An 11176-nucleotide genomic window follows, 5' to 3' on the forward strand; every position below is an offset into this window, starting at 1 on the left:
GTGCCCAGAACTGGACACAATACTCCAGCTGAGGCCTAACCAGAGCAGAGTAGAGCGGAAGAATGACTTCCTACACTTTGAATGGGAAACAGCAGTAAATGTAACTATAGTGGTTAGTGGTGCACTCTGTACACTCAAGAGTCCTGTGGCATCTTATAGATTAACAGATGTATAGGAGCATCCGAAGAAGTGGGTATTCACCCACGAAAGCTCATGCTCCAATACGTCTGTTAGTCTATTGCCACAGGACTCTTCGCTGCTTTTACAGATCCAGATTAACACGGCTACCCCTTTGATACCAGTGATTCAGTAAACCTGCAGAGGGGTTAGTGTGCATTTTGGTGAACACTACTTTATTTTAATCAAATATCTTATTTATTCAGTGTCTAATAACATTGATGTTATGATTAAATTAGCCAGGAGTATGGATGGATATCTTTATTCAAACATGTGAACGGCCCTATATAATTGCTTTGTTTTCTTTGGGTTTATCTGTATTGCAGTGGTGCCTAGAGGAGACTCGGTCAGGAAGAGGGTGAAAAGTACTTGAACTTTATTGATTTGTTTTGTAGGAAGGTAGAATCTGTGTCCTGAGGAGTCTATAATCCAAGAAAATCACACCCTGAAATTCATGTTAAGTCCTACCCTTATCTACGATTGTGTTCTTGGGAGAAGCCACCTTGGTTATGTTAAATGGAGGACAGCTTGTTCTCTCCCTCTGCCCCTTAAAGGGAGAATTCCTTCTCTCTGAATCTTCAGTTGGCTCCCCTTTCTCTTGGTAGAGAAGAGGTTTTTTTCTTTTCTTTTCCTCCTGAGATTCCCCTCTCCATTTATTTTCTTTATTTCAGTACCTGCAGGAATCCTCTGACCTAATGTTCCCCCTTCTCAACCCTGCCTCTGCCATTTAGGCAGGGCTGGCTCCAGGCACCAGCCCACCAACCATGTGCTTGGGGCAGCGCCTGGAGGGGGGCGGCACGGTGGGGCACTCCGGCCCGAGAGCGGGGCTGCAACTGGGCTCGCCGCCTTCCCTACAGCACTCCGGCCGCCGGGGAGAGCGGAGCCGCAGCGGGCTCACCGCCCTCCCCCCGGCGCTCCGGCCGGTCGGGGAGAGCGGGGCCCCGGCCGGGCTCTCCGCCCTCCCCCTGGTGCTCTGGCCGCCGGGGACAGCAGAGAGCCCCGGCCGGGTTCTCCGCCCTCCTCCCGGCACTCTGGCCGCCGTGGGCTCTCCGCCCTCCTCCCGGTGCTCTGGTGCACTCGCAGGGCTTTGCCACTCGGATGGGTTAGAATAGTTCTAGTGAAGATGTGGGGCAAAACTGCAATAGCTGAGAACATAAATCAACATGACTAGTGTTGGCACACTGGCCTGTTTGTGTTTATCCAGTTCTAGCCCCCCAGTTCAATTAGGAATTGATCAGTTCTCCAGTGTACATAGATCTTCAGCTCAGGCCTCCTGCCTGCACTGCTGAGTAACCCTAGCAACTGGAGGTCAATGTCCTCCCCTCCTCCCTCCCTCCCTCCCCCCACCAGTTCAACCAGTTACCTAGGACTGGATTGTGACAGTCCCAGTCAAAAGGGAAAAGTTGCAAATGTGAATCGGGGGTTTGTTTCCATGTCAAAATACCTTGAAAACCTGAAACAAATAAAGGTGATTAATATTAGTATTTTTAGCCAGATCTGCTGCTGTCATGGATTGCTGCACAAGTGTACAATAGTTAAGCGGTAAGTCCTGACAGAGATCTGTTCTGCTGGAATATCTTTCTAATGAGGAAACCCAGAACACTGCAAAGAACAGATACTTGAAGTAGCCTTGTTTAGAAAAACGTTTGTGGCTGAATGTGGGGCCTGCTTGAATGAAGCTTCTGAAGATGATTTCTTATATCACAAGTCAGTCAGTTTGCCTCTTTGTTTAGAGTGCTGTGAGGTGCCTCAGTACAAAGGTCACTTGTGGGTTTAAGAGGACAATAACCCACTCCCAGCCGGAGATCACCCCATTTTTTCTATGGAATATGAGAACTAACTACACTGAAGTGCATGACCTTACAAATCTATTTGTATCCGGATCTTCAAGCATCAGGTATGTTTTTCAACACTGGGCTGGGAATATGTTTGTACAGCACATTGAGAGTGGAGTATCTGTTTGTGATTTCAGTATGACATTAGGTTAAATGTATCCCTTAAAACAATTGGAAAATATAATAGGTTCTGTTTCAGACTTGTGAGATGGTGGATAGTACATAACATTTTGGAATAAAAGCTCATGAAAATCAATAAATACTGTTACTGACATAATTTTGTTTCTGACATAATTGTCACTGGTTCTGTGAGTTAGCAACAGCCAGCTTGTTGATCAGAATTTTGATGTCTATTGAATCAGTGTAAGTTACTGTAAACAAGGCTCTGGGTTTACAAAAATTGCTTCTCCAGATGAGAACAGTCAGTTCTCTCAGTCTGTGACTTGGGACTGAAAACAAATAATTACATATTTAGGATTTCTTTTTAAATAAGAATATAAAAATATCAAATAGACGTGTTTTATTTTTCCTTATTTTTTAGAACATAAGTTAAGTTGTATCTCTTACCATCTGATACTCCCCCTCCCAAATAGTTTCCTTCTCTCCAGCATTCTTTAATGCGCCATATTTCCTGCTCTTCCTCTCAACTCAAGGTTTGTCTACACTTGAAAGTTAATTTGGATTAAGATAGAGTGTGAATTTAAAGTGCATGAACAACTGTGTGTGGGCACTCTTATTCTATAATAAGACTGATTTATTCCAGTTTAGCTTAAGCCACTTAAAAGGCTAGGTCTACACTACCCGTCTGAATCGGCGGGTAGAAATCGACCTCTCGGGGATCGATTTATCGCGTCCCATCGGGACGCGACAATTGATCCCTGAATCGGCGCTCTTACTCCACCAGCGGAGGTGGGAGTAAGCGCCGCCGACAGAAAGCCGCAGAAGTCGATTTTGCCGCCGTCCTCACAGCGGGGTAAGTCAGCTGCGATACGTCGAATTCAGCTACGCTATTCACGTAGCTGAATTTGCGTATCTTAAATCGACTCCCCCCTGTAGTGTAGATGTACCCTTAGAAAGTGGAGTAAATGAATAGCTATTTTGAAATAGCTCCATGTGTAGACAAGCTTTCAGCCAGATCTCTCTACCAGAATTTCCATCTATCCATTCCTCAACAGAGGGCCTGTGTGTACTGGAGATATTAGTACTGGAGTGGCAACACTGGTCAAACCCCCAAGGTAGAAATGTTTTTAAACTAGAGTAAATAATACTGGTGCCAGGCCCATTTTACACTAATGCAGCACACCTATCTTGGGATTTGCACTGATGTAACAACTTTGGTACAAATATCCACAGCATAGATTGTGCTCTGAAGATCTATCAGCCCTCTGTATTCCCCCTCTGTTCCAGTTAGCTTGGAGTCTGTGAGCCTGATTCTGAGTTACATTAAGGGCCTTCTTACATTTGGACTGACAGTGTATAGGAGTCTTAAAGCGGGACAAGATGTAATTTGCATCTACTTTAAAGCAGTGTAAAAGGGTACATAATGTAAATGAGAATTCAGGCTCGTTTCTCTTACACTTCAGGTCTTTCCATTTTTCTTTTTCTTGCTCTACCTCATACCTTCCTAACTGAATAAAGATCTGGGCGGTCCTCTCCTTCCATCTCCACCTTGCCCCTTTACTGATATCCAAGTTCATTGTAAATCAGCTGAGCTCAGGATCCCACCTTAATTAAACATACCTGGGATACATCTATATTGTAAATGTCTTACCAATATTTGAACACAGCGGCACCAGTGCTACCAGCAGTATAAACTCTGTTGTGGATTGGGCATAGGCAGGTTTAGATGATACGGTAGTGAAATCCCATGCACTGAGTCTACAATATTCGTAGCACCATTGCTCAAAAACTAGTATGAAATTCCCTAGGGTAGACAAGGTCCAAGTACCACACTCGCTCTGGAATTCCTAGCAGAACTGCTACCCTTTACTTTATATAGATGGGGTATCTGAAGCAAACGGAGTGGTTTACTTCTTTGCATGTTATTACCCAAAATTCCCTTCCACCCCAGAACTGTTTCATAACAGTGCTGTTTGTTCTCTTGGGAACAAACTGAAAGGTCTGTGCTTGCTTTTGGATGGAGAGAGTTCCTTACTATGTGTTGTATAAGCCAAATTTGTGGCAGGCTTTTTTTCCTACTTTTTAGCCTCCAAACCTTTATCATGTGTATTGTCTGTACCTGTATGGAGAGTTTCAGAGTAGCAGCCGTGTTAGTCTGTACCGCAAAAAGAACAGGAGTACTGTTATAGGGAAGGGAACCTCTGTTTACACAAATATTTTGTCAAAGAATAATTGTGTACTTTTGAGGGAGACCTCTAGTTGTATTTGCATGTAATGAATTATTTGCTTATCAAACGCAGCAATCTGAGTCAGACAGTAAACTTGAAATGATCTGTACAACAAATCTTAAAATCATTATAGGTCTTTAAAATGTCACAAAGATTCAAAGGGAAAGCGGCCAATTTGCCTGGTAAATTAGCTGCAGTCAAGAACGTGTTACCTTCAGTAGCTTGTCTAAGTCTCAGCACTGTCATGGCTTCATTGCCTCAAATGTCACTTAAAGTAAGAGTAGTTTTTATAACTACACATAAAGGCAGGATGGCTTAATGAAGATGATTTCTTCATGTGTCAGAATGACCCCTTTGTTTCTCCTCTGACTCTTTTGTTGCCTGCAGCTAATCTGCTTTTGGGTTATCAGATCCAGGGATCTGACAGTGCTGATTCTAGCAATGGCATTCATCTGGAATGCTGCCTTTTGTTTACTGGTTTTACCAGGCCTCAAATGCTTTCTTTGGTCATCTGGTGTCTCCACTAATGTGATTTGCACTCTCACGCTCTGCAGGTAGTCATGAGGTTTTATATGGGAATTAGACTATGGCCTGCCACCCTGGTTGCTAATGAATCCACAGGGTAGTCTGTTTTTGTTTTGCTTCCAACTTTCTTTTAAAAGACAAACTATATTCTGTTTGTGTTTTTATAATCTTCTTCTCATTGCTTTGGACTTTAACTTTTAGAGTAGATTTACCAGCTGTGTTGTAAGAAACGTAGTAAATTCCATTTCTTATAGAGCCATTTACTTTTGTTCAAGGCTTATAAATGTATACAGAAAGATATACTGCTACTTTTAGATCTTCAGAGTTTCTTTATAACTATCATTTGTTTTAACAATAAATATCCCTCATACTTTTGGATTTCTGATTTATAATACTGGGAGATGGATCACTTAAAAAAAAAGAATTTTGTATATCTAGACTAAAAAAGGGAATCTGTATAATACATAAGGAAATTGAAGTGTTTTAATAATTAGGTTGCAACTGAAGTCTTAGCATTCCATAAGCACATTTCAGGAAAGAGTAAAGTAAATATAAATAAATTTATATTGTTGTGCTAGGTTATGATCTTGAACCACCATAGACAAAAGAAGACAGCTGAGGGTAAACACAAGTATAGTTGGGTAATAATGGGCAAAAGTACTAAGCTTTTTGTTGTAATAGTGGGGAAAAATTACTAGTGATTTTCTTTGTGGTTTGCTTAATTTGAAAAGAGAACAGGATTGAACGTAACACCTGAGATTTCATATATCAAATAGCAGATAGCAGATGTGCATTACGTAATGTTAGTAACTCCCCATCCCCTTCTTTTTCACATTGGGGAAGATAGCAGGCTCTCAAATGCTTAGGCCTGGTCTATACCTAAAACTTAGGTCAATCTAGTTATGTCGCTAGGTAGCTGAGAGATGTAGTTAAGCTGACCTAAGCCCCCATATAGAAATTGCTCTTCCATTGACCTAGCCACCGCCTCTCAAGGGGGTGGATTTACTCTAGCAATAGAAAATTCCTATAGCTTTGCTTCTGTAGAACTTGTAGAATAGATATAGCCTTAGGCAGGGCCGACTCCAGGCACCAGCTTACCAAGCAGGTGCTTGGGGCGGCCACTTCGGAGAGGGGTGGCACGTCCAGTTGTTCGGTGGCAATTCGGCGGACAGTCCCTCACTCCTGCTCGGAGCGAAGGACCTCCTGACGAATTGCTGCCGCAGATCGCGATCGCGGCTTTTTGTTTGTTTGTTTGTTTGTTTGGCTGCTTGGGGCAGTCAAAACCCTGGAGCCGGCCCTGGTCTTAAGTGTTACATTTGGAAGAAGGTCAGATGCTGAAGACAACATGGAGTCTGAGCCTACAAACCCTCACTCAGTCCCATTGATTTGAATGAAGCTACTAGAGTGATTAGGAGTTTTCAGGAGTAGGCCTACAAGTATGTAGAGGCTAGGACATGACTCCAAAGTACATTATGAGCACAATGTGGATAGTTTTAACTACCACCTTCATCATTTTAATTTTTCTCTCGATATATAGTATAATATTTGTTTTTTTTTCTGAACACAGAACTCTAAATGTTTTCACGATTAAAGACTGAGCATAACTGAGTGAACTGCATAAAGGGTATAGAACAGGCGTGGCCAAACTGCAGCTCGTGAACCTCGGGTGGCTCTTTTACAGTTAGTGCGGCTTGCTGAGCCCCCCGCCCATCCCCCATTCTCTACCTACCAGACTGGGGGCGGGAGCACAGGGCTTCTGCCCTGCAGCAAGGTTGTGGGGTTAGGGGCTTCGGCCCTGCGGGGCGCAGGGGGGTGTGTCTCAGGGCTTTAGCCCCGCAGGGAGGGATCAGGGCAGAAGCCCTGTGCCCCAGCAGGTGGTGTGTGTGTCTTGTGACTCAAACTTCTGAAGATTATTTTATGCGGAGGGTCAGTAAGTTTGGCCACCCCTGGTATGGAATCTTTCTTGTGAAAGACTTAGTATATGTAGGAATATAAATTCAACAGTAAGGTGGCAATAAAACTTCCCACTAGTCTAACTTAAAGCTTGAGCCATGGTGGCGAGAGCAGCTATAGGGTTTGTTTGTTTTTTCTTTCTGCTTGTGTCTTTTTAGATTGAAAAATTTGAGATATCCATTTAAAAAAAAAAAACCCCACCCTCAAAACCCAAAACTTTGTGCAAACAAATGGTCCTTTCTTACTCAAGGAACAAAATAAAACAATAATGAACAATAAAAATAGGAGTTTGTTCTCTGACGGGCCAGTCCTGTACCATTTAAATAAGTGGAAGTTTTGCCATTGACTTTAGTGGTATAAGATCTGTTTTTTAAAATGGAAGGATATATTGGAAAAAATAAGGGTTGGGAAAGTGTCATTCATAACCAACAGAATTCGTCCTTGATAGTTTGCCATATTTTTTATGCATCACAATTGATGACAGGAGCTGGAATTTCTGATCAAAGAATAGCAGCAACATTGTTCAGTGTTTGTTTTACTGAAGAAAAATGTTACTGTGTAAAGAATGCAGTTACAGGATGTATTTAATAATGAAGGTAGAACATATAAACTAAGAATAAATCGATTGAGTCATAGTGGCCTGACAGCTGCATAGAAGGTCCTTGTGACCTAGAGGTTTGTGACCCATGAAATTCCCCCTTTCCTTGGAATAGGTAATCTATATTGAAATGCAGAAGTTTGAGAAATGCTTTGAAAGTTACATATTGCATGGCCTGAAGCATCAAGTAAAAGTATAATTGGGATATGAATATTAAGTTGAAAGTGTATTATGCTAGTTGATGTTATTGTGGGGCTGGATTCTGACTTCACATAGGTGTTACACCAGTGTAATTCTATGACTTCAGTGAAGCAACAACCGATTCTCAGATGTGAGATCAGAAAAAGGCCCATTATTTTTGTAGTCAAACTGCATGCTAAAATAATATAAACTTCAAACATGGTGGTTCATCCTGATGCTTGATTGCTTTTTGACTTTATTTTATGAGCTTGTGTGCCAAGGAGGTGAACCCAAAATTTTGCTTTATAAGTAGTTTGTGCATCTGACTGAAAGAGACAAATTATGCAAGTAAGGGCTTGAGTCAGAGTTGTTTATAAAATGGTATATATCCAAGGCTACGGGATTTTTCTTCTTAAGTTGGCAGACAGTCCAGAGGCCAAAAGGAAGATAAATCACAACTGGCCCCCACTCTCATTTTTGAAATGGTTCAACCCTGGGGTTTAGCTGAAGGACTTAAGGAGTTTTTGAAGTGCAAATGGGTTGGTGAAGGGTAAACCTTTTCAGAGTTTCATTTTGATGGATTTTTTTTTCTGTGTGGATTTCTGGCACCGGCTGTGATCTGGGAAGGCCGAGGTTTTTTTGTTTTGTTTTTGATCAATCAAGCAAGAAGAACTTGCCATGGGGGCGTACATTCTCTGCATGCATATTGATCCTATTGTGTTTAAAAGTATTTAATTTAATCAAGGCTTTTTGAAACCCTCCCCAATAAGACTTGCATTAATGGAGCTGTCATTTCAAGGTCATGCTTCAGTGTCAGTAATTAGTATTAATGACAAAAGTTACCTGTAAGTGAAATGTTGTTAGCTGTTACATTTACTTCTTATTAGGTTGTTGGGCTAATTAGGGTGAGATCAGGTTTTTAAATAAATGCATTTTTTAAATGTTCTATGTGACTAAAAATGGTGCACTGTCATCAAGTTAGAGATTAAGACTATCTTGATTGTTTTCAAGCCATCTTTTCAGTGGTATTGGCGCAAGTCATTGTTGTAAAGCACATTATTCATTTTACAATTGAGATTTTGCAGTATAACTAGGGAAACATATCTAACTCCCTTTTTTAACTCAAACATGTTTTAATATGAAATGTATATTTGAAGAGAAGTTACCCAAAAGTGCAAACTGCCTGTGCCTTCCATCAGTTTCACTTGAGCTAAGGGAGGACAACTTACTCAGTGGCTCTTAATATATAACTGATTATTTCCCCCAACTAATACATTTTACCTATATGATATGTAAAATTAAAACTTATGAACTATAACTAGTTCTTTGTCAGTAAATAGGTTGCCAAGTAAAATATTCTAAAAATTGCGAATGTGTAACACAAGCATGCACACATGCACTGGAATGAAAAATAAGTTGAAGTTTTATAAGTGGCCCATTGGCCACAAAGCCACTAAAATAAATTATGAACAAGCAAACCACTTCCACCCCCCCACCACACACATGCCCTCCCAATGGTCTCTGGTTTTTGCAATAGGTTTGTCCCAATGTTTATTTTGTCAAGGTGGATGTGAGCTGCAAAATTCAGATTTGGATTTCACACACCCCAATATTCAGTGGTGTTTGGTTCCAGATATTTGGTTTGACCTGCCATGCACAGTTTTGGATTCCCCCATTCTCGTCTCCTCCTTCTTCTTCCAGATAAAATGTCTGCAGAGTTCACTGCTGGGGTTTTTGGTTCAGGTCTATTGCTATTATTTATGACCATCTGTGTCTTTTTACACAATCTTTAAAATAAGTAATTTGGAAAAAATGGATGGCTTCTACAAAATTGTGATAAATGGCAAAATTGGAACCCAGTTCAGAGAGGGGATGCTACTCCACTGCATTTCTCCCCATTTCTCCGACATATCTGGGACACTCCTCCTCTTCCCCTCCCCTGCTGAGAGCTCTGCCTGGATCAAGATCTGTATGAGCTGTGGTGTAGATTGGGCAGGCCAGCGGGGTAAGACAACTGCATGGTTTATTCCATGCAGCCCCCTCCCCATCACACACACCAAAATGAAGTTTTTCTGCAAAGTTCCTCCTTACAAGGGAGCACTCAGTTGAAAGTGAGGCATTGGCCAACAATGGAAGCCTTGGCAACATGGCTCAATGGTACAACTCGGGGGGTGGGGTGGGGTGGAGGGAGCAGGGATATTGGAGAGGATGTGGGAGTATGTGGGAAGGCAAACCCCACCATCAGTGGACCTACTTGAGAGGAATTCTGTGAGGTGATAATCATTGGGTCTTCCTGCTCTTTGGGGTTCTGGACCATGATTTTTACTGAAGAAAGACAATCTGGTCCTTTTGTTATTTAACTTTTCATACTTTGGATGCTCTTAATATTAGGAAATGAAACCATATTACATGGCACCCTATGTAGAAATTATTATTTTTATATTCGAGATTGGGGTACCGAGGGCCCAATCCCGTATCAGGATCTGCTAATGCGGACCTTTGCATCTGCTGAAGTCAAAGGGAGGCTATATAAGTGTCGGGGGCTGTGCTAGTGGATCCTGATGCAGGGTCAGAGCCTAAGGGCAGGTCTATAATTAAAACCCTGCAGTGGCAGCTGTGCTGCTGTAGTGCTTCAGTGAAGACACTACTACATTGACATGAGAGCATCTCCCATCGGCATAGTTAATCCACCTCTGCGAGAGGCATGTTGACAGGAGAAGACCTCCCATCAACATAGCGCTGTCACTAGCGGGGGGGGGGGAAGACGGTTAGGTCAATTATAATTACGTTGCTCAGGGGTGTGGATTTTTCACACCCCTGAGCGACATAGTTATATCAATATAAATGTATAGTGTAGACCTGGCCTAAGAATGTAGAATTTCCCAAGCATGACTCCAGTATTTATATAAAAAAATAACAACAACAAAAGCCTCCCAACAAATTGGGGAGGATGTATCTGATGGTATCTGTTTCATAAAATCTTGTTTTCTGCTCATTTAAAAAAAATGAGCTATGTTTGGCATGAAGCAAATTGCATCTGACAATTGAATTTATGGCAGTGTTTTGTGTTCAGCTTTTTTATTGTTTTCTCTTTACAGACAGCTTACCAATTGTAAATTGCCATACGACTAATAAATATGGTAAAGAAGTACATATTGTGATAACATCTAATTTTTTCTCATGAGTTACTATTGATCACAAGATTTTGGGTTAATTGGGCCCCTGTCTTGATCTTTGTTCTGTTTCTATATGGTTTTCGTCTACAATACTCATGTGATCTCAGTAATTTTGTATTCTGCAGTGAAGGTTATTTGCCATTACTGGGTGAAAACTGAACATAAGATGCTTTTTAAAACCTTAATGCAAAGAAGGAAAAGATTTCCTTGCCTCCACACCATCCCTTTCATCAGAGAGGAAAGATTGAGTGTTCATGTCATCTCTCTCATTAGTTTGTGGCTGGAAGATGTTAATATAATCTTTTTGTTGTTGTTGCAGAAGAGTTTTATAGCACCCCCCAGGATTGTTTTTATTTTTTCTCCTGAATTATAGTTTGTGTAGTG

This window comes from Trachemys scripta, chromosome 2 (assembly GCF_013100865.1).
Source record: "Trachemys scripta elegans isolate TJP31775 chromosome 2, CAS_Tse_1.0, whole genome shotgun sequence".
Classification (NCBI taxonomy): domain Eukaryota; kingdom Metazoa; phylum Chordata; order Testudines; family Emydidae; genus Trachemys; species Trachemys scripta.